Source organism: Ursus americanus, chromosome 35 (genome assembly GCF_024610735.1).
Source record: "Ursus americanus isolate L20-20 chromosome 35, mUrsAme1.1.p, whole genome shotgun sequence".
In the NCBI taxonomy this organism is placed as follows: domain Eukaryota; kingdom Metazoa; phylum Chordata; class Mammalia; order Carnivora; family Ursidae; genus Ursus; species Ursus americanus.
Genome location: NC_142161.1, coordinates 13652437 through 13674001, shown reverse-complemented (window position 1 = coordinate 13674001; position 21565 = coordinate 13652437). Strand labels below are relative to the sequence as shown.

Here is a 21565-nt window from a genome sequence, read left to right as displayed (position 1 = left end):
AGGAAGATCATGTCATTCCAATAGTATGTCTTGTATCTTTCACTTGAGTCACTATTTGGACTTGCCAGAAGATCTGACCTCTTGGGCCTTGCTTATTCCTTTCAGACAAAGGTCCTATAAACTAATAAACTAAATACCAAATCAATTTTTAATGCACGGATTTTTTCTCATGGTTGAATCTGAGCCCTGGAAGATTGAACCCAGAAAATAAAACTGTAATAGTGTCTGCTTTTTGCTTCTCTCTTTGACAGCCCACTTAGGGGAGGACTTAGCCCCGCCAAAGAAACATTATTTGGCAAATAATCTGATCAGTTTCCCTTATATTCCTGGCAATGAAATGTTAAGAGCCCACCTCAGTGTTACGTCACCTAAATAGTGCAGAGTCCTCGGAGGAGATACAATTTTGAACCAAAGATCCAATTTCGTGGAAATAAAAAGTCTTCCCTAAGTGCATTAAATAGATCTTTAGTAGAGTAGTTAATACCAATTAAATGCTGGGCCGTCTGAGTCATGAATTATCCATTCAGACGTGATTTTGTTTTTCTTTAAATAACTCAGGTTTTTTTCGAGGCTGGGTCATCCCAATTTCTTTTGGCCATTCAGTCCCGAAATTTCCTGTGTTTTAGAAAGTAATGATGGGAAATGCCATGCTGGGTCAGCAGTTCGTATAAAAGAGGAATTTGGACATGTCAGGTACTTTTATATTTGATTAAGGACTAGCCCAAAGGATGTTCTTGGTCAAGTTATTTTAAGTAAAAAGAATACAAGATTGACCTAGCTTCAGTCTTGAATCCTTTGAATGACATGAAAAGAATACTACTGGTCAGCGAGGTGGTTAGAGACTTGTCAAAGCAGAGTAGAGAGGTAGTTTTTCTCAAAACGAAGCTGGTTGTAGTTGAGCTCTGTTGGGCCGTATGTCCTGGTTTATATCCAAGAACCAAGCTACTCTCAGACCCACTTGACTCCCATCGGAATGTGATTTTTTTAATATGCTGCTGCTTCTCCAGGTTGATAAGTAAGGTCCTTGGAGAGGCTGCGTTTACCAAGGCCTTTCTCCTTTACATTTGCAAGGCTGGGGTCAGAGGTTAAAGAGTCTCCACAGAGAACAATCGGTGAAATGACTCAAAGGCCTCAGAGAATACCTGTACGGCAGGCCTGTGCTAAGGGCTCTCACAGGTTTGTTCTTTACAGCTGCTGTGACACAGCTCTTCTCTCCACTCGAGGACATGTTCTCAGAACAGTGAGATGGCTCGTCCGAGGTGACAGGGTAATGGACTAGCACCCAGGATTTGACTTGCGACTTGTGGCCCTTCAGTGCCTGCGGTCTTAGGTGGTCTCTGCTTCCTGCCGAGAGAGCAGAGAGTAGAAATGAGTGGAGTTGGGAGAAGGGGAGCTTGCTGCTTGCATTTGTACATACTGTTTTGGTTATCAACAGGGGTCTCCTGCCCAGCCTCCTAAAGGAATGTCAGTTATTCGGTGTAAACCACGGGAACAGAAATCACCCGATTCCTAGTTGCAGTCTCCCTTGACTTGGTAATGAGATCTTTCCTGCATGCCTCTCGGGATCTTGGAGGAACTTTGGGTCTATGTCCAACACCCGGCCTCTCAGGCTCACGTTGGACAGGAGCGGGGCGGGGCCACCGGAAGGGAAAACAAGTTGGATTTCCTGGGTGCCATTTGGGAGGCCTCCCCGCAGACCACAGTGCCTCACCGGGATGTCTGGGCAGTGTGCAGAGCGCTGCCCTCCTGTCCCTGTTTTGATGCACTGTGGGGGATGAAAGCAGATTTTTCTTTCTGATGCACCTACCTTCCCAATTTGGGGTGGAGGTGGAGCTGAGATGTCAGCACACTTCTGTTACTGACAATGCTCCATCTGGTAAGTAGGAATGAAGGGAGAGGACCAAGCAAGGCCCTGGCGTCTTAGCAATACTTTCATCACCTCTGAGTGACGTTGAGGGGAGTTTAGAAACATTTTTAATTCTCAGAGACACTTGGAAAGCCTCTGCCTAATCTTTTTAAGGTGGCTTGTAGAAGGATGTCATTTTAATTCCTTTAACACAGCTCTGTTGCTTACTTAAATACTCTGAGTGTTGAAAAAGCACCAGATTTCTTTCTTGAATCCTGTTTGTTTGACCTTTGATAAACTTCGCACTTAGAAAAGTCAGCTTTTTTGGAAATGGTTGCTGCTCATGCTCCCGAGTGCTGAGATTTTTCAGAAAATTTATAAAGACCATCTTGTGATTTCTTTTTTTAAAGCTGGAGAAGGAGCTCAGAGAGTGGCTGTTTAATTGTCACAATTTTGCATCGCAGATTTAAGAGCAGTTGTGGAATGAAATTCGTAATTTTAGGAGCAGATAAACACTGGGTCATTAAAAATTCATTTAACAAGTGGTCTTTGTTTTGTGCCTGTTTTTTTTTTTTTTTTTTTTTTGAGGGAAAACAGCATAACCCTCATGACAGATGCCTGGCGGTTCTACAGACAGAAGGTAACTTGGGACCGAGAAATGGAAGGAGCATTTTATTTATCATTCGTGAGCTTCCAGGGAAATGGGAGTTAGAGCAGGGGCTGGGTGTGGTGGGCCTGTTGCGAAGGGAGCTTTGGCAGTAGCCCAGATTCCTGTCAGGTCTCCCACAGGCTGTGGTGGGTGGGGGTGGGGAGGGGGCAGCTGTTCCCTGAGCCCAAGGGCTGGGCGAGAATGAAGGAAGCGTAGCAAGCCGCTGGGGAGGGCTTAAGCCCTTGTCAACTTCCGGATTTTGAAATATTCATTGGGGACAAGGTTACCTGCCATAAAAACGCCGGTAAGTAGGAATTCCCGAAGAACCTTTTCCATAGACCTTTATTTTTTTTTCCCGAAAAGGGAGTAAAGGCACGTGGAGGGAGCAGATAAAGCAACCGATCTGAAAAAGGTATAGAGGGGAAAAAGTCTGTCTGGACACAGTCCATGGCCCGTGTCTTGAGTACCCGCTGGAGGGTTCCTGCTGTCCCGGGGCAGGAGCACCTCGAGAAAGGCCGTCCTCCTGCAGGGCTGGCGCGTTTGCTTGGTCATTTCCTCCTATTTTTATGCTTATTCACCCTGTGGCCCGTGTTCTCCTGGCCATGCCTCTTTTTCTCCCCCCCACCCTCCTGTGGGGAGAGATAACATTCTCCGGACCTAATTCTCATCTGATAAGTCTTATTTTTAAACCAGCCTCTACATCCTTTCTTCTTTGCTGCTTATTCTCCGGAGCCCACGCGCCCCTCAGCCTTTCTCGGCTTTCTCAGAAGGCGGGGGCCCGGCATCTGGTTACAACATCAAGCACCGGGCTGAGACCGTGGGGTGTCCCGTCCTCGAGCAGGTGCTCAGGGTGCTGGGAACCCGGCTTCGCTTCTAAGGGGAGGGAGACTTTCTCCTCTGCCCATGTCCCTGTTTTTCACCGGGCACTTCACTCTTACCTCCTGCTTCCCTCTGGGCCGGCCGTAAGTTTCCTTTTGTCAGTACATTTCCTTTATCTTGATGAAGGAAACACTTAAAAAAAAAAAAGAAACAAGACAGCTGTGACTTGCAGTGATTAGCATGGGCTGTCTTCCTGGCAGCCACTTTCGGCTCCCACCGTGTGACAAAGCCATGACTTGACACGATGTTTCTTGGATTGAGATGAATGAAAGCAGCCAGTGTCCACCCAGTTGAAGGGAGAGGTTTCTGTTCTGCTTGGTTTTGTTGGCCACGCGGCCTCTGACTGCGGCTTTCCCAGACAGTATGCTAGGAGTAAACGGATCTCAGCTAGGGAAGTATAGATACCTTCTTTATTTTTCTTTTTAGCTTTTGACCCACCTCTCCCCCCTCCCCAAATATGACTAAATATGGTTATGGCTGAAAAGTTTTCCAAACACCACCACCAGGGTGAAGAGGAAGTGTTTAACCTGGAGAGGGGAATGGGCTCTGCAGCTACTGTGGCCGCGTTCCCCAGAGAGGGTTGTGCCTGGGAATGCCGCTCAAGACTTGAACTTCATGGCCTCCAGATGCATTTTGCTCTCAGTGGACCAGTTGTCTCTCAAGTATCGCGTAGCTCCATCGTGCATCATGTATGTAGTCATGGCATTTCCTGTAACACCAGCAAAGCCCTGGAAACGAAAGCTAAAATAAAAATGATCTGTGATACGGCTTTATAATTTCACAGGATGGGAGATAATTATCAAAGGATTTGAGAATACCGCTAATACAATGTAAGCACTTTATCCTGGTGTACCATGCAGGGTTCCGGGAGGAAACAGATGACCCACGCAAATTGGGATAATTGGAGAAGAGTTAAGTGAGGGGACTTTTTCCCATCGTGGGGAGGGTGTAGGGAAACCACAAGAGAGAGTGAAGTACCCAAGGCTATCTCAGCAGGTGGGATCACCCCAGGCATGAAGGGGTGTGGCGAGTGGGAAGGCAGGGGAAGAAAGTGGTAAGCAGAAAGAGAGGCAGGGGTGGAGAGGCTCCCTGACAGGAGCTGGGATCTTCGCTGGAGGAACCCAACTGGCTCATGGTATCCCACCCTCTTGCTTTTTCCTCTCCAGGTCTGCTGGAGAGCGTCCTTGGCTAAGCACATCTAGAAGTCACCTCTCACCCAAGCCCATTGACAGAGACATAGGTCAGGCTCCTGGGGCCCAGGACAGGGACATAGGGGTGGAAAGTGTGGAGGGGCAAAAAGAAATCAGTAAAAATGGCCTTCAGAGTTCTACACGATCCAGCTCCCACCTATCCCTCTCTCTTACAGCCTCTCTCTCACTACTCTTTTGTCTGCTGTATGTCTGCAACACTAACAGTGTCCTGGTCTTCAAACAAGTCAGGCTTGTTCCTGCCTCAGGGCCTTTGCACTTGTTCTGTCTGCCCAGAGAATTCTTGCCCTACCACTTTGCCTGAACACTGATCATCTTAGCTCCTTAAAGAGGATTTCTCAGCCTCCATCTCACCCTCCAGTCATATTCTCTCACTATCCACTTCTATTTTTACATTTAAGAGAATAGTAGAACAGTTTTATTTTAAAGTGTCGATATTTATACTGTAAGTGATATTGTTTGCAACTGTTTAAACTCAAAATGAAATATTTAGATACTAACTTAAAAATATGCAAGGGCTACCTATTTTTTTTACAAGTTTCATTTGGGTCTGTGCGAAAACAGACATCACTGGTAGAGCTCCACAAGGACCGTTGTGAAGCAGCCTGTGCTTTTCACCGGGCCGCTAACACTGTATTGTCTTTATCCACAATCCCCCCCCCCCCCCCCCCGCCCGCCCCAGAGCTTCAGAGAGATTTTCTCCCTGCTCTGATGGCCACGCCCTGCCTCATTCAAACTCAGGTGCATACAGAGCAACCAAAATTTGAAGTGACTACTTGAGTTCCACCTTGGTCTGGTATGCCAGACCAGGGAGATTTTCCCTGTGTTTCAGAGCCCCCCCCTCCTTTCAGGCACCATGGAAAGTGGGGTGACACCGGAAGGGCCAAATCTGGTGGGAGAAACGTGAAGACTGGATCACACTTGCTAATTTATGGTAAGCTCTTGCGGCGTGACCTCATTTAGGGAGGGGCGAAGCCATAGTGGATGGCCTTCCTTCAAGTGCCATGACCGACCTTAAGCTGGCAGCCAGTACACGTCTGCTGGCGTCTGATGGGACAGACCTCCATTCCGACGAGTGGGGCCTCTGCCATAGTAGTGTTGGGTATTTTCATGATCGCCCTTACTTTTGAGGACAGATACATCAGTTTTGGTTTGGAGGCCAGGATCTTGCTCTAAGCTCTGTTGCTAACTGATGGACCCCTTGTTCACCCCTAGGTAGTGCTGTCACAGCGTTGAAAGTCAAGAGGAAATGTCATGGACGTCTAAAAACAGGCCAAGAGGAGGAGAAGTGTCCTCGGACTAGCTCTGGAAGCCTAGGAAGGAAACTCTCAAGGCAGCCATCTCTCTCACTCTCTCTCTCCTTCTCTTGGCTGGAGAATTTCTTCCAGACCACGATATCCTAGCTACCTGCCATTCTAGGTGCCTTCAGTTTTCCAGTTCTCTAGAAAAAAATACGATTTGCAGAGTTCACCTTTTTGGGCCAGACCAGAAGTCTGGACTGGATCACCCTGTGGTCAGGTGGCCACCAGTGCGGTGGGTGGAGGGGATGGGGTTCCCTATTAGGCTGTTTCTTCAGAAAGGGGAGTGGGCAGTGCAGGCCCTTCCAGATCACATAGGGTCACTGGCATTCACTCTTTCAGGTTTTTTTAAAAGCAGAAATGAAGTCATTGCAATCACTTGTCACTTAAGAGGCGAAAGCTAGATTTTACTACAAATCTACTTAGATGATGGTACATTGCCTGTTTGTCACTTCACACGTGCTCTGATCTGTGAAGCAGGCTCACCGCTGGCATCTGGGGTCTGAGAGCGGGGAAACGCAGGACTTGGTTGCAGGGAGGGGAAAGCCGAGCAGGAGGGGGCCGGGCTCAGGGAACTTGGAGGGAGGAATGCAGGGGGTGGGCGGCGGCGGCCACCCTGCTGGGTGGCAGAGCTCACAGCAATTTTCATTTCATGCCATTTCCCAAGGTGGGCTCTGCCTCGTCCTTCCCTTGACTCAGTGGTAAAATGGAATGAGTGGATGAGTCATGCCTGACCCTGACTGAGTACTGAGAGCCACACAAATTAGGTCATGTTTCTAAAACCCACATTGAAGCCTGGTCTTGGGGGTGACCTACACGCTCGAAAGTTACATTATTGTGAAGTTTCATCCTCAAGGAGAAAAACTACATCACGGTCATTTCTTTCCCTATTAGATTATGGCCAGCTGCTTCTCAAAAAAAAAAAAAAAAAGAAAGAAAAAGAAAAAAAAGAAAAAGGACTCTGTATTAATTAGACTCAGTATGAACTGTAGCTTCCAGTTGTGTTTTCCCCAAGTCTGAGCCACGTGTTTCTCCTGCAACCATCAGGGCCCCACCGAGTCAGAGGTCATCACCAAGCAGACATCGCGAGGCTTTGTGGGTCACGCCCACCACCCCAAGGAGAGGCCCTCGTGACAGTTAACCACCTGGAGGGCTCCGTCGCAGCTGCTGCTCCTTTTCCCAACAGCCCAGCTCGTGCTTGGAGGCGTTTTTAGGGGTCGGCGGTTCCTCCCTCGGCAGTTTCGAGTTTCTCCCGCTCGTCCCGGGTGTGTGCCCTTTTTCCCCGCAAAATCACTGTCGCCGCCCTGGTGCCCGACTCCGTGTGCGCTGCCCACGGGCTCGGAGGTGTGGTGGGACAGTCGCTGGAGGTCCGGGCCCGTGAGCCAGGGCTGCTTCATGCTTTCAAGCTTGGAGAAAGTCCAGCTCTGAGATGAGGGAAGAGCGCCCTAGCTGCACAGGTGGGCCGCACGGTTTCAGCTTTGTTGGGTCACTGCTGCTTTTGGGGTGATGAGCAGCGCGAGCGGGCAGGGGAAGCTGCAGGCAGCTAAGCACGACTACGGGCGTTGTGTCTGTGAGATGCAGGGGAGGCTCTTCCCGGCCCAGCCGGAGCCCCGGAGGTCGGGGTCTGATGTCGTGTTCGTCGCTAACACGTCCCAACAGCCTGGCAGGTAGCAGGGAGGCCACGTGGTGTATCGGAAACAACGTGGACTTGGGAGCCAGGCGCGGTTTTGAATTCCGGATTGGCAGTCTGTAACTGTGCGGGCTTTGCCGGGCATCTAACCTCTATGTGCTTCAGTTTTCCTCTGTAACTTTCCCTCCACTCCCTCTACTGATGGTATGATAACTCACTTGCAAAGCGTTTCCTGTCCCTGTGAATCTGGGCTCACTGAGCTCAGAGGTGTTAGTGCCCAAAGGATGCAGGAGGCACAGTGATATTTCTCTTGAATTTGGCTGTTGAGAAAGCCACCTGGCCGTCCTGGCTCCAGGAGTCACTACCCAGTAAATGGGCAACACTGTTGACTGGAGTGACTGATTAAACTATCAAGGGACAGTTTCCTTGTCCAAGGAGGATGTGGAGGAATATGGATGGCAGACATCTAGGGCTTCCCCTGGGTTCTGTCCTGGGACCACCAGGTCCATAATACAGGTTTGCGCACGGCTCCGGTGGCACTCTCCAGGCAGCACTGCCCAGGGCTAACCGCACTGGGAATGAGGGTTTAGGGTATTGAGCCAGGTCAAGAGCCCTGGGACAGCTATAGAGCTGAGTGAAGGAAAGGGGGTGCAATGGAGAGTGAATAAGTTAGTTGCCAACGTACTGTCTCCCCACTCCAAACGTGCCCTTCTCTGCCTGGATAGTGGAGCTAGACTGTAAGGCTTTCTCCTTTGCCAGCCGGCACAACGCCAACCTTTGTCAGTAGAGGGTGCTGGAGGGACGCTGCAGGAGGCAGGGGCACCTTCCTGTTCTGCTTGGCTCCCGGCTGTCAGTGGACTATGAAGGCCACTGAGACGTGCTCACCCTCTAGTAAGTTGTGTCCCCAGGCCCCAGCCTGTCTGCTCAGCTTGTGGGCACTCAGCCAGAGGCTTCCTGACCCTAGCCTCAGCTTCCCTACTTCGGACCGGTCTGGCCCTAGGCATCTAGAATGTTCCTCCATCATCCAGTGGGCTGTAGGCTTGTCCTCTAGAAAGAGATCTGAATCTGGGGATCTCTGGGGAAGGGGCTGCCCTTCCACATTTGTTCCTTCCTTGGTTGCTCTTCCTTAGCCCTGTTCTCTTAATATATCCTCCCTGTAGATAGTTCCTCATATTAATCTTCCCTGACCAAATTCCTATGTAGTTTGTCTCTTGCCTGGACCCTGAATGATAGAATTGGTACTTGGAATGGTCCCAGAAGATAAATATCACACACACACACACACACACACAAATGGTATTTGGGGATTTGTTTAGGCTTAAGGGCAGTGCTCTGCTCCTTGCTAATGGGAAATGGGTTGCTGGTAATCTTTGGTACGCCATGGAATCACAAGGAATCAAGCTATCACCTGTGGTTAATTGTGATGCAATGTCAATGGAAGAAAATACCTTGAGATTGCAAGCAGCTGCTAGACTGGACTGTTAGATAGTAACAAGGACTAAGAACAGAGCTGTGCAGGCGGAATGGCCTGAGTCTACTAGAGTGCTTACAGGGAGGAAGGGACAAGTTCAAGTCCATTAGTTCTCAGCTCAGTTCCTGGTCTGATTATAGGATAGCAGAGAGCTTTTATTATAACCCTCCAAGAATTAGTACTTGTATTCACAGGTATCGCTGATATCGCTAAAAGTCAGGCACGAAATTTGTGTGGATGGTAGAGTTAGGAGTGCTAAATGCACAGTATTGCCAAGTTTCTTTTGAACGTTTAGGGCATTGACTGGGAAAGGATGGGATTCCAAAACTGGGAATGGAAATGTCTGGTTAGACTCTGATAAAACGAACAGTCTTGAAGCCCCAAATCACCTCTAGCTTCCCTTGTCCGTGGAAGTGTCCTGCCCACCAGTATCTGAAGAGCTTGCCCTCCTTTGCTTGAAACCTACCTGATCACCTTAACAGGAGCACGTGTCTTGAAAGGGGAGGCTCATTCTCCTCCATACCCACCATGGCCATCCTTGGTACCCTTAGCTCTACCACTGGGATCCATTCTTCGCATGCTCTGGGGACAGAAATATACTGACACCCAAGAAAAAGTAACTCACACACTAATCAACTTGTAGGCCTTTGCTGAGAAATCAGGAGAAACCTGGAGAGGGAATATAGGAGTGGATTCCAAGGATGTTAGACCTACTGTGCTTGTAGATTTTCCTTTCTTATGTTTTTATGAAGATGTTTTTGCTTTCTGTACTTGGAAATTCTGGGGCTAATGCACAACTTTGTGTGACTATTAGGATTTTTGTGGATTGTGATTTTTAAAAAATATATACCTCTTTGTTTTCTGTTAGTGACTAGTGCCTCCAACTCTGTATTATCTGTGATTACTGTACGCTTGTAGAATTTTTCTGATAGGTGGGGTTTTTTCCCCCATCTCTTTATTTTTAACTCTGGTGGTGGTGGTTCATTTTAGGGGTATCTCTTGTAAATAGCTCCTAGCTTTGTTTCTCCTCCAAGCCCCCCGTTGGAGTCCCCGATGTGTTTGGATTGACATACCCTATTTTACCATGCTGGTTTCTCGTTTCATTACGTTCCTATCTTTGATCCACTTCTTGTTTCCTTGCTTTTGTTCTTGTTCCTGTTTTTTACTCAAGTCATACAGAAGCAATAGACTCTATTTTTCCAGTTGTTAACCTTGAATCTTTGATGTGCATCTAAATATTTTTCTCTCCTCTGGAGTTCATCAGAATCTGCAGTTTCCTCTTGTACAAAATAACCATGTCTGCGTGCCCTCAGTTCCTTCTCGATTCCAACCACCTCTCCAATAAGGTAATCTCAGATACCAGTTCCAGGGTTATTTTTTTCTGTGATGAAGAATTTTTAGAGGTTTTTTTTTTTTTTTTTTTTTAATTGCTTTCTCAGTTGCCATTGGTTTCTAGGTCTTTCTTGTGGATTTATTTTGTTCTTTAGCAAGGGACTATCCCATAGTATTTACTAATGAAGAACAGAGACCTAGACTCTTCCACCGCCCTCCCCCCCTTTTGGTTTTTCATTTTGCCTATGTGTCTGTCTGTCCTCTCTTTTTCAAGATCCTAGCTCCATTGTTTTGCAGGATATCCCTCTGTTTGTGTTTGTCTGACTCCTTCCGTGTTTCAGGTTAGGCCTAGGTACATAGTGCTGGCAGGACGAAGACCCAGGTGATGCTGTGTTCTCATCAGCCGGTGGTGAGGGGGGAAATGGGACACTTTGTCCCATTCCAGTAAGTTGGATCCCTGGGTTAAGGTCGGTGTCTATGGGGTTTCTCTACCCTCTGCTCCCCCGCAATCTCTACCCCATATTTTGTCATCCAGTGGTGATTTTATCCTTGCAAAAGAATGATTTTCGATGTCTATCTTTCCTTCTACAGTTACTGGTTGGCATTCTACTCTCCAGAAAAACCTTCCCTTTCTCTCCTCTCTTGCCCCATTCCTTTTAAAATAAAGTTTTAGGATCTGGGTAGATTCGTGGATGATTTTGTTGATTCAGAGTTCGAATTTATTCCTGTCATTATTCAGTTTGAAGTTTACACTCTCCCCCGTTTGGCCATCTCGAGCTCTTTCAAGCTCCGGTGTCAAGGTCCCCTGTTCTCGTGAGACTACCCACCAGGTTTGAGAGAACTTCTTTACTCTTCTGGGACAAGATCTCCCAAGCTTCTTTTTAACTTACGCTGTCTCAGCCCTGCAATCTGTCCTTTCTCTAAGATGTCAGAATGTTCCTTTATAGTGGGGAACAGTGTCCAAAACTAAGGTCTACATGCCACAGTGCTCTTTGGTACAGAGATGTGATTGCTTCTAGGTCCTTTCTGTGGAAAGCTAAGCAATTTCAAGTTGACAATGAGGTCTCCTAATTCTATTTGAATACTGCAGGGTTTTTTTTCTTCTGTTCACCTTCGAGATTTGTACCTTTCATCTCCCACAATGAGAACCTGGGTTCCCAACAACATATCCGTTCAGTCCTGTGATAAATTCAGAATATTTCATAATGGCTTCATCAACAAACTTAAGTCATTTAAAACATTTTCTTTGCAGCTTTCTTGTTGTCCTTAGACTAAACTGTGTTCCACTGAGGGTGTATTGTCAGAGTACTGTGTTCAGAAACTATTTAGATTAATTTTTTTCCTTCTGTGTAATTATGTGTATAATTATGGATACAGTCAATGTGATATATGGATGGGGTCTTTTGTTTGAATTTGCATTCAACTTTTGTGTTTTCCCCATTCTTGTTTCAATTTAATTTCCGAATGCATAAAATATTAACATGGTTCAGAAGTCAACTCTCTGAACAGGTATACTTAGAAGCCCCGTTACCTTATCTATCCCTTCTACTTCATAGATACCAACGCCCTCTTCCCCCACAGGCCATTGGTTTTCCCATTTATCTTTTGTTTTATTTTGCAGAAATTAGCATGTGCATTTCTATTTTTCCTTTCTTCAACAAAAGGTGACAGGTAATTTTTTTGCCTCTTTGTCAATTATGAGGTGATTTTTCAGGATATATTTTTATCAGCTCGTAGAGATTGTCCTCATTCTTTTGTCTATGTTTCAATTAAATGAAGTGTGATCACTTTTTTATTTGGCTTAAATCTAACCTTACTCTGTGCTTTATACTTCTCCTGTGGCGCTTCACTCTCTCCTTTCTTGCATCTTTTGAATTTTTTATAATTCCATTTTCCCTCTACTAGTTTAGGCATAATACATTCTTTCTCTATTCCTCTTACATGTTATCCTGAGAAATCACAACATGTAGCAAAGTCTAAAGTTAATCGGTAACTTTAACTTTACCCTCCTTCTATATTTAGACCCACAAGATCTATTTTATGCATTTGGTGTTTATTTACATGAACTCACAAATTCTTTTCACCTCTCTGATCAACAATTTTGGATCATATTTGCTACTACCCAACGGACATTTGTTAGATTTTCCTTTGCTTAGATGATAAACTTTTTTTCTGAAAAGGTCTTTATTTCACCTTGGTTCTAGAAATCTTTTCCCTGGGAATGTTAGGTTGATAATGATCTTCGACATACTGACAGATTATCCTACTGTTTTCCGTCTTGTTGCTGTCAGTCCAGCACTCCTCTTAAGAAAATCTATTGTGGGGCATCTGGGTGGCTCAGTCGGTTAAGCGTCTGCCTTCGGCTCAGGTCACGATCCCAGGGTCCTGGGATGGAGCCCCACATCAGGCTCCCTGCTCAACGGGGAGTCTGCTTCTCCCTCTCCTTCTCCTCCCCCTGCTTGTGCACTCGCGCTCTCTGTCAAATAAATAAATAAATAAAATCTCAAAAAAAAAAAATCTGTTGTTTTTTCTCAGACTTCATTTAGGATTATCCTCCTTGTCTCTGCTTTTTAGAAGTTTTACTGTGCTGTGTCTAGGTACGGACTTACTTGTACTTACTGTAATTGAGATTCACTGAGCTTCTTGAATCTGAGTAGGTCAAGGAAGCTTTTCAGTCATTATCTTTTCAAATGTGGTCTCTGTCCTACTTTCTTTGGAGACCCTGACTGAATCCCCTTGTTCTTAGATCTGTACCTCTTATTTCTTACCATTTTTTCTGTTTGTTCCTCTGGGCTATCTTCCAGATAGCTTGTTTTGATTTTTATCCCTGCTCGTGATCTTCTGTTAACTTCTCCACTGATTTCTTAACTTTGGTTATCACATTTTTTAATCGTAGAAGTTTTATTTGATTTTTTTTTCTCATTTGCAAGATCACTCGATAACAACTTCTTTTCCTTGCATAGGCATAGCTTCCATATTTCATTAAATGTAATATGCAGAATTCTCTCACAGGCCAAATCTTTTGTGGGTTTGTGCGCAGGTGTGCACGTGTGTGTGCATGCACACCTGCCTGACTCTGCTTTTCCTCAAGGTAACTTGTTTTTAGCGTGCATACTCATCATTGATTGCAGACGATTGCACTTGGACTATCTCTAAGAACCAGTGGGGAGCTAGAATAGAGCTACGGTGCTCCAGAGAGCATTCAAGTTTGCTTCAGCGTGGCACGTGAGGACAATTCTAGGCCAGGACTACCCTAATCCTAGTTCGAGCCTTGAGTTTGGGGTCTTTCTCAGGTGCAAGATCTCACAGAAGGCCTGGATTCCTCCAGTTCATCCTCCCCTGTGGGTTCCGGCTTACTGAGGGGAGGGTTTTCCATTAGATATTCCATCTTGTTTGAGTCTGAGTTTTGACACCTGTCACTTTTGTGACCAAAAGTCTTAGAAATGCAAGTTCAAGTCTAATGGGAGCAACAGATCTCAGAACAAAAGTGACTTCTGTGCTCATTTATCTCCAGAGTTCCCTTTGTTCTGGTTCTTTCTGTCTTCTTAGCTCCTCCTACTTTTAAGAAAGATGTATCTGTGTTTTATTTTTTAACATTTTACCAAGAGATTTTAGGTTTATTTTTGTTATCAAGAGGGCTTGTCCAAATACCCTAGCCTATTATTACAGAGACTCTGAAGTCGTACGGTTTCCTCTGACAACTTATTTCTGTCTACTCTGACTTTTGGAGGATGGATATTCAATTTTTGGTCTGCTGATGGTCATTTATTTCCCAGTGCTATGTGTGGGTATAGAACACATATAAACTGAGAGAATGAAGCTATTTCCTGCCAGGTACCCTAGTAAGTGCTTTGAATTCATTCTTACAACTTCAGGAGATGGTGTGGTGGCGGTAGCTATTATTTTCCCCATTTTCCATAAGAGGAAAGTGAGGTTAAGTAACTTTACTGAGGTCCTAAAACTAGCAGGTGGCCAAGCCATAGCCTCAAGGCAATATCTGATACCACAGCCTGGGCTCTTAACCACTTCTTTCTGGAAGGTCCTGGTTTATAGCAACTTCGCAAGTGACCATAATCAAAATCATTAGAGATGTCATCACAGAACTCAATTTTGACTCCATATACATAGAAATAATTTTGAGTCCGTATGCACGGATGCTGTAATACTCATGGCAGGCTAGTCAAAGCCATGATTCTTATCCATTCTTAGCTTGTGTCTATGTAATGTACATGGGTCTGCAGGTCTCCCCTCCGCACCGTAACACAGACACTGATAGATCTTCGGTCAGGGCAATGCCATTTCCACTTTTTTTTTTTCTTTTTCCTTCCCCTACACATTTAGTGCAGGAGGCAATAGGCTCATTTACTAGGTCTGCCATCATGTTGCAATCTTGTGTCCCCTAATCTGTTTTTTTAAAAATAAAAAGCTATTAAGGGTATGCGTTTTCCTCTTTGTGACTTTGACCATTCCTGTGGGGTTTTATGAAATTTTAGTCTCGTGGCTAAAGATGTGGGCTTTAGAACTAGGATGTCTGGGTTCCAGCTGTGACTCTGCCACTCAATACCTATGCGACCCTGCGCGACCTATGTGACCTCTATGTGTCCCCGTTTCCTCACCTAAAAAATGGAGTGATAGCATCTACCTCATAGTGTTATGAGGATTAAGTATAAAGTAGTTAAAAAAGAAAAGTGACACCCAGGTAACAACTGAAGCTTATTCCTAGTAAGAGTTTCATTAATTCTGAACAGTCTGCAACTTTAATTTTTTTTGTTCTGAACCAAGAGTTTTGTTAAAATTTCCCAGTGGTTTATATGTGCATATTTGCTTTTGTTTTTACTTATCTCCAGCTTTATCACACACCCAAAGTCGTAAAAGGCTTTCAGTGATCTAGTACCCAAACAAGTTTTGCTCCAGAAGTATTTGAGAGTGTCTGTTTTCAGAAGAATCCAAAGTCAGTAGTATATCTACAGATCTCTATTGAGTCCTCTTTGTTCATGTTAATTTTTTTTAAAGATTTTATTTATTTATTCGACAGACATAGAGACAGCCAGCGAGAGAGGGAACACAAGCAGGGGGAGTGGGAGAGGAAGAAGCAGGCTCATAGCGGAGGAGCCCGATGTGGGGCTTGATGTGGGGCTCGATCCCATAACGCCGGGATCACGCCCTGAGCGGAAGGCAGACGCTTAACCGCTGTGCCACCCAGGCGCCCCGTTCATGTTAATTTTTTATACTCTTTAGTCTACTAGACCTGAAAATCAGAAATTCTGCACCAAATCTCTAGGTACATGTGGTTTGGATTTAGGTCCGTCTCTGTTCCTCTGTCTCGCTTTTAAATACTGCTCTGTAGTTGCTGGATTTTTCTCCTCTCTGCTCAGGGAGATACCTTCCTCTTCAGTGACTCTTTTTCTGCTCTCTCCTTACTGTTCTCTCAGAATACCTGACAGTCACACTTGGCCTAAGATTAGGAAGCTCTGTGTAGCGGCCGGAGGAACCCGCGGTGGAGCTGGCGGGCGGCCGCGGGGTCCGCATGGGCAGGAGCGGGGATCCCCACGTTGAGACACTGAAGCGAGGAGGGGCTAGAAACCGATGCTTAAGCTTCTTGGTCTTGCCGATTTTTTTAAACCATAATGACCTGCCTCTGGCTTCAAATAATACAGCAGCTTTGCCCTTCCTCCTTGCAGCCCGAGGAGGAGGCCCGAAGAAGCAACGAGAAACGAGGTTGGACAGGGAGAGACAAGAAGAGGTAAGAACGCTTTGCCAAACCTTCCTGGTCCAGGGCAGCCCGCTCCCGCTGCAGAGGTTGTGCTGCTGAACCGGGCCCAGGCTGGGTTCCCGGAGCTCCGGCGCCGGGCCTGCTCGTTCTGGGGCCCCGGAGACTTGTCCCTCCCCGCGCTCCGCCTCGGAAGGTAGCGAGGGGATGAAAGCGCTGGCGGACGTGACTGTCGCTTGCGCGCTTTGTCTCTCTGCCTACGCAGAGCAGGGCCGCTTTCCTGCGGGGATTCGGCTTCAAAAGCAAGGCGTTCTTGTCTCCGCTTCTCGGCCCACGTTATGAGCGGTGATGGAATGGCCCTGTTTTCTAAGGCGACAAAATCAAGGGAGCTCAGCCTCCGCGTTCAACTGCCTGTGCGCAGCCTGCTGCCTTGAATGGCTTCCCCTTGAATCGAGGGACTTTCAAGGTGCCTCAGTGCCCGGTTGGGTGCTGCACCAGGAGAAGGAGTGGATTTTACTGGCAGACTTTGTCTGGTGCAGCTCGGAACTTGCATTCCCACGTGGGTACTGTTTTTTGTATAACAGTGACATTGTTGGTTCACCCCCAGCTGGACTGGGGTTTTGGAACTGTTGAGCCAGGAGCAGTGATGGGTTTGTTTTCACTTTGCAATTCCAGTGAACCTGAAAAACAATTAGCTAGTGGAAGAGGAGAAAAATCTTGACTCTCCTGTCCTTTTACCTGCCAAAATCTTCTCTGTTCAAGACAAAATTAAATACTACTCCAGTTTTATCCTGGGTCTTAATTTCCCATTACACTATGCTATGAATTTCAAGGAACTCCTCACAGGCTGCCTTTGTAGCCCCTAATGAGCATGTTTTATTTTACTTGGTTCTGTATATACCCTTGGGGAAACAAAGTACCTAGCCGAATTAGCTTTTATAAAGTAGCTGCTTAATAACAGTTGCATAACTGAGTGATGAGGATTCTCCTTCTGAGTCCGCTTCTGATCCCCAGCTACGATTCTGACACCAATTCTAATGTGTTTGTGTTTTCGTAACATACCACCAAGCAATTCTCTGACACCAGTGGGGTGTCTTATAATTGATCTCAATTCTGACACCACCTGGAGATAGTGTCAGATCCCACAGATTGAGGGCTCAGTCCTACAAGACTGTCCCCCTAATCCCCGACTTCAGTCACCAATTGTAGTACAGATTGTCACTCGGGCTTCTGAAGAGCTGTGGATCGGAGGTTTCAACAGTCCCTTCCTTGGGTTTGACTGATTGGCTAGAATGGCTCCTAGAGCTCAGGGAAGGATTTTACTGCTTTACCTGTTTATTATAAAAGGCTATAACTCAGGAACAGCCAGATGAAAGAGAAGCTTTGGGCAAAATAGGGGGAAAGGGTGGGTAGCTTCTATACCCAGTCTGGGCACACCGCTCTCCTGGCATCTGCACGTGTTCACCAACTGGGAAGCTCTCCAGACCCTCTCCTTTCGGGTTTTTCTGGAGGCTTCGTTACACGGCATAGTTGATTAAATCCTTGGCCGTTGGTGATTGAACTCAATTTTCAGCCTCTCCCTTTCCAGGAAGTGTGTGTTAGTTGGGGGTACAGTGGGGCTGCAAATTCCAACCCTCTAATTGCTTGGTTGGCTCCACTGGTGACCAGCCCCCTTCTGTAGGTGCTTTCCTGGAGTCGTTTCGTTAACCTATGTGCTCTCATCACCTGACATGCCAAGGATTCTGACCCTCAACAAAGTAGGTATAGACGGGATATACCTCAACATCGCAAAGGCCATATACAAAAGACCCACAGCTAATATTTTCCTCAGTGGGGAAAAACAGAGCTTTTCCTCTATGGTCGGGAAGAAGACAGGGATGTCCACTCTCACCACTACTATTTAACATAGTACTGGAAGTCCTAGCCACAGCAATAGGATAACAAAAAGAAATAAAAGGCATCTGAATTAGCATGGAAGAGACCAAACTTTCACTATTTGCAGACGACATGGTAGTCTCTGTAGAAAACCTGAAAGACTCCACAAAAAAATTGCTAGAACTAATACATAAATTCAGCGAATTTGCAAGATATAAAATCAGTGTACAGAATTCTGTTGCATTTCTCTTCACCAATAATGAAGCAGCAGAAAAAGAAATCAAGGAAGTGATCCCATTTATTATCACACCAAAAACAATGAGATATCTAGGAATAAACCTAACCAAAGAAGTAAAAGATCTGTACTCTGAAAACTATAGAACACTTACAAAAGAAACTGAAGAGGACATAAAGAAATGGAAAAACATTCTATGCTCATGGACTGGAAGAACAAACATTGTTAAAATGTCTATGCCACCCAAAGCAATCTGCACGTTTAATGCAATCCCCATCAAAATACCTCCAGCATTTTTCACAGAGCTAGAACAAACAATCCTAAAATTGGTACAGAACCACGAAAGACCCCAAATAGCCAAAGCAATCCTGAAAAAGCAAAGCGAAGCTGGAGGCATCGTGATTCCAGACCTCAAGCTATATTACGAAGCTGTGGTCATCAAGACAGTATGGTCCTGGCACAAAAACAAAATATAAATCAATGGAACAGAACAGAGAACCCAGAAATGGATCCACAACTATATGGTCAACTAATCTTGGACAAAGCAGGAAACACTACCCAATGGAAAAAAAGACAGTCTCTTCAACAAACGCTGTTGGGAAAACTGGGCAGCAACATATAGAAAAATGAAACTGGATCACTTTCTTACACCATATGCAAAAATAAATTCAAAATGGATAAAAGACCTAAATATGAGACAGGAGACCATCAGAATCCCAGAGAAGAACACAGGCAGCAACCTCTTTGACCTCTGCTGTAGCAACTTCTTACTAGACATGTCTCTGGAGGCAAGGGAAACAAAAGCAAAAATGAACTATTAGGACTTCTTTGAGATAAAAAGCTTCTGCACAGTGAAGGAAACTTTAAACAAAACTAAAAGCCTATGGAATGGGAGAAGAGATTTACAAATGACATATCTGATAAAAGGTTAGTATCCAAACTCTGTAAGAACTTCTCAAAGTCAAAACACACACACACACACACACACACACACACACACACACACTCCAGTTAAGAAATGGGCAGAAGACATGAATAGACCTTTTTTTCCGAAGAAAACATATAGATGACCAACAGACACATGAAAAGCTGCTCACCAGCACTCATCATCAGGGAAACACATATCAGAACCACAATGAGATACCACCTCACACCTGTCAGAAGGGCTAAAATTAAGAACTCAGGAAACAACAGATGTGAGCAAGGATTGGAGAGAGGGGAACCCTCTTACACTACTGGTGGGAATGCAAACTGGTGCAGCCACTCTGGAAAACAGTATGGAGGTTCCTCAAAAAGTTAAAACTAGAGCTACCCTAAGACCCAGCAATTACACTACTAGGTCTTTACCCAAAGGGAAAAAAAATAGTTTCAAGGGGGTACGTGCACCCGATAAATATCCCGATAAATATCCCGATAAACATAGTGTTATCAACAATAGCCAAACCGTGGGAAGAGCCCAAATGTCATTGACTGAGGAATGGACAAAGAAGACACACACACACACACACACACACACACACACACACAAACACACACAAGTATTACTCAGCCAACAAGAATGAACTCTTGCCATCTGCAAGGATGTGGATGGAGCTAGAGTGTATTATACTAAGTGAAATAAGTCAGAGAAAGAAAAATAGTGTATGATTTCATTCATATGTGGAATTTGAGAAAACAGATGAACATATGGGAAGGAAAAAAGGGAAGCAAATCATAGACTCGTAACTACAGAGAACAAAATGAAGGTGGATGGAGGGCGGTGGGCGGGGGATGGGCCAGATGGGTGATGGGCATTGAGGAGGGCACTCGGTATGATGAGCACTGAGTGTTATATGTAAGTGACTAATCACTAAAAAGAATTCCAAGGGTTTTGGGAACTCTGTGCCATGAACGGGAGGAGAAGCAAATACACATTTCTTACTATGAATCGTAGTATCACAGTGATCATATCTGAAGTACTGTTGGTGCTGTTTAGTAAAGTGCTGTCCCCAACTGAGCTAAGCAGCCACTGAGCAAAATCGTGGATTTCTATTAGCTTTCCTTGTAGGGCTCGTGTGCACATGTTGAAACTGCTTTTTGTTTTGTCTTAAACATTCTCTGCGGTACCTTCCCAGGTGTCAGAGGGTTTGGAAGGAGGTACTGCCAGTCTTGGCCTCTGCTACTCTCCCTTTTCTCTTTCCTGTGGCTTCCCCTCTTTTGATGGACTATTGGTGTGTTAAGTGGTGTCTGCTGACCGTGTATCAGCACTTCCTACAGGCCCAAGAGTCATTCTATCGCTTTGACCAACTATCTCAGCCTTTCTTTTTTTTTTTTTTTAATTTCTAGTTTAACCCTGTCAAAGGTCTTAGGCGCCAGTATCCTACAGCCCCAAATAATAACCCGATGATCAAATTAATAGATGGTACTCTCTCTTAGAGTCATTTCTACTATCATATATGGGATGAAGGTTTTTCTCTCCTTAAGCAATGACTTGGAAACCTTGTCCAGGTCTCTACTGGTTAATCACTCAACCAGGATTTTGAGTACGGTCTTGTACCATTATATACACTACACACCACTGAGTATACGGAAGTTTGTTCCCTGAAGGAATGCCCAGTCTAATTGATTAGGCAACATATACCCATATGAAATACTGAGTGGCATAGGATGGTAGCATATGAATCAATATTATCAACTGCTCTGAAGAAACTCTTCATCAGTGTTCATTATGCCATAAGTCTTCACGAAGAACAGATTGGGGTTGGGAGATGGGTAGTCTCTACTGTCTTCCTGTGGTGTATAGAAACCAACACCGGCGGGAAGGCTGAGGCAGAAAGACATGAGCGCATAGAAGGCTCCCTTTGGGTAGGCCATGAATGAATGGGGAAGGTGAGATTCACACCAGCAGGTGGAGGTGATGATCCAGGGAATTTGGGGCATTAATGTTGCCTCAGTGTTAATTGAATCTGCAGGATGATGGGGCCTGAGGACACTTGGGTTAAAGTCTAATTTCTACTTCCTTTCCATTCCTGTTGCCATTATTAAAACGTAGGCCTTTACCATTTCACACCTCTCCTCTCCGTAATAGTCTCTCTATGGGTCTCTCAGCCAGCCCCAATCCATTCTGTGCGCCAAATTAGTCTCTCTAAAATGCTGCTTTTGTCATGGTGTTAGAAACTCTTGAAAATAGGAGATGGACACACTCATTGGATCTTCAGGGCAGAAGTGATGGAGTGATGGACAGGACAGGGATGGTTGGGGGAAGCAGGAGACCTCTCCCTTCCTGTTCTCCAATCCCTTCCTCACTATTACCTCACAAAGGTATAAAAGGGAATTTGATTTTCATAAAAATCCTGGCATGCTAGTTGAGTTCTACCCCTCCTTTGTTTCTTTTGTTTTGTCTTGTTTTATTTTTAAGCTCATTAAAAGTATGCAAAAGAACTGAGAGAAATC

The 21565-nt window shown here is 45.4% G+C and overlaps 1 long non-coding RNA gene across 1 annotated transcript in view; it reads left to right on the top strand.

The window, feature by feature from the left end:
- The first annotated feature begins 6822 nt into the window (after window positions 1-6822).
- The window catches only part of LOC148107109 (uncharacterized), a 246574-nt gene continuing 231831 nt past the window's right edge, over window positions 6823-21565 (top strand). Inside the window, exons 1-2 of the long non-coding RNA XR_015723070.1 lie at window positions 6823-7337; window positions 15995-16056. This is a non-coding gene — a long non-coding RNA (uncharacterized LOC148107109). The remainder of the gene's footprint in view (window positions 7338-15994; window positions 16057-21565) is intronic.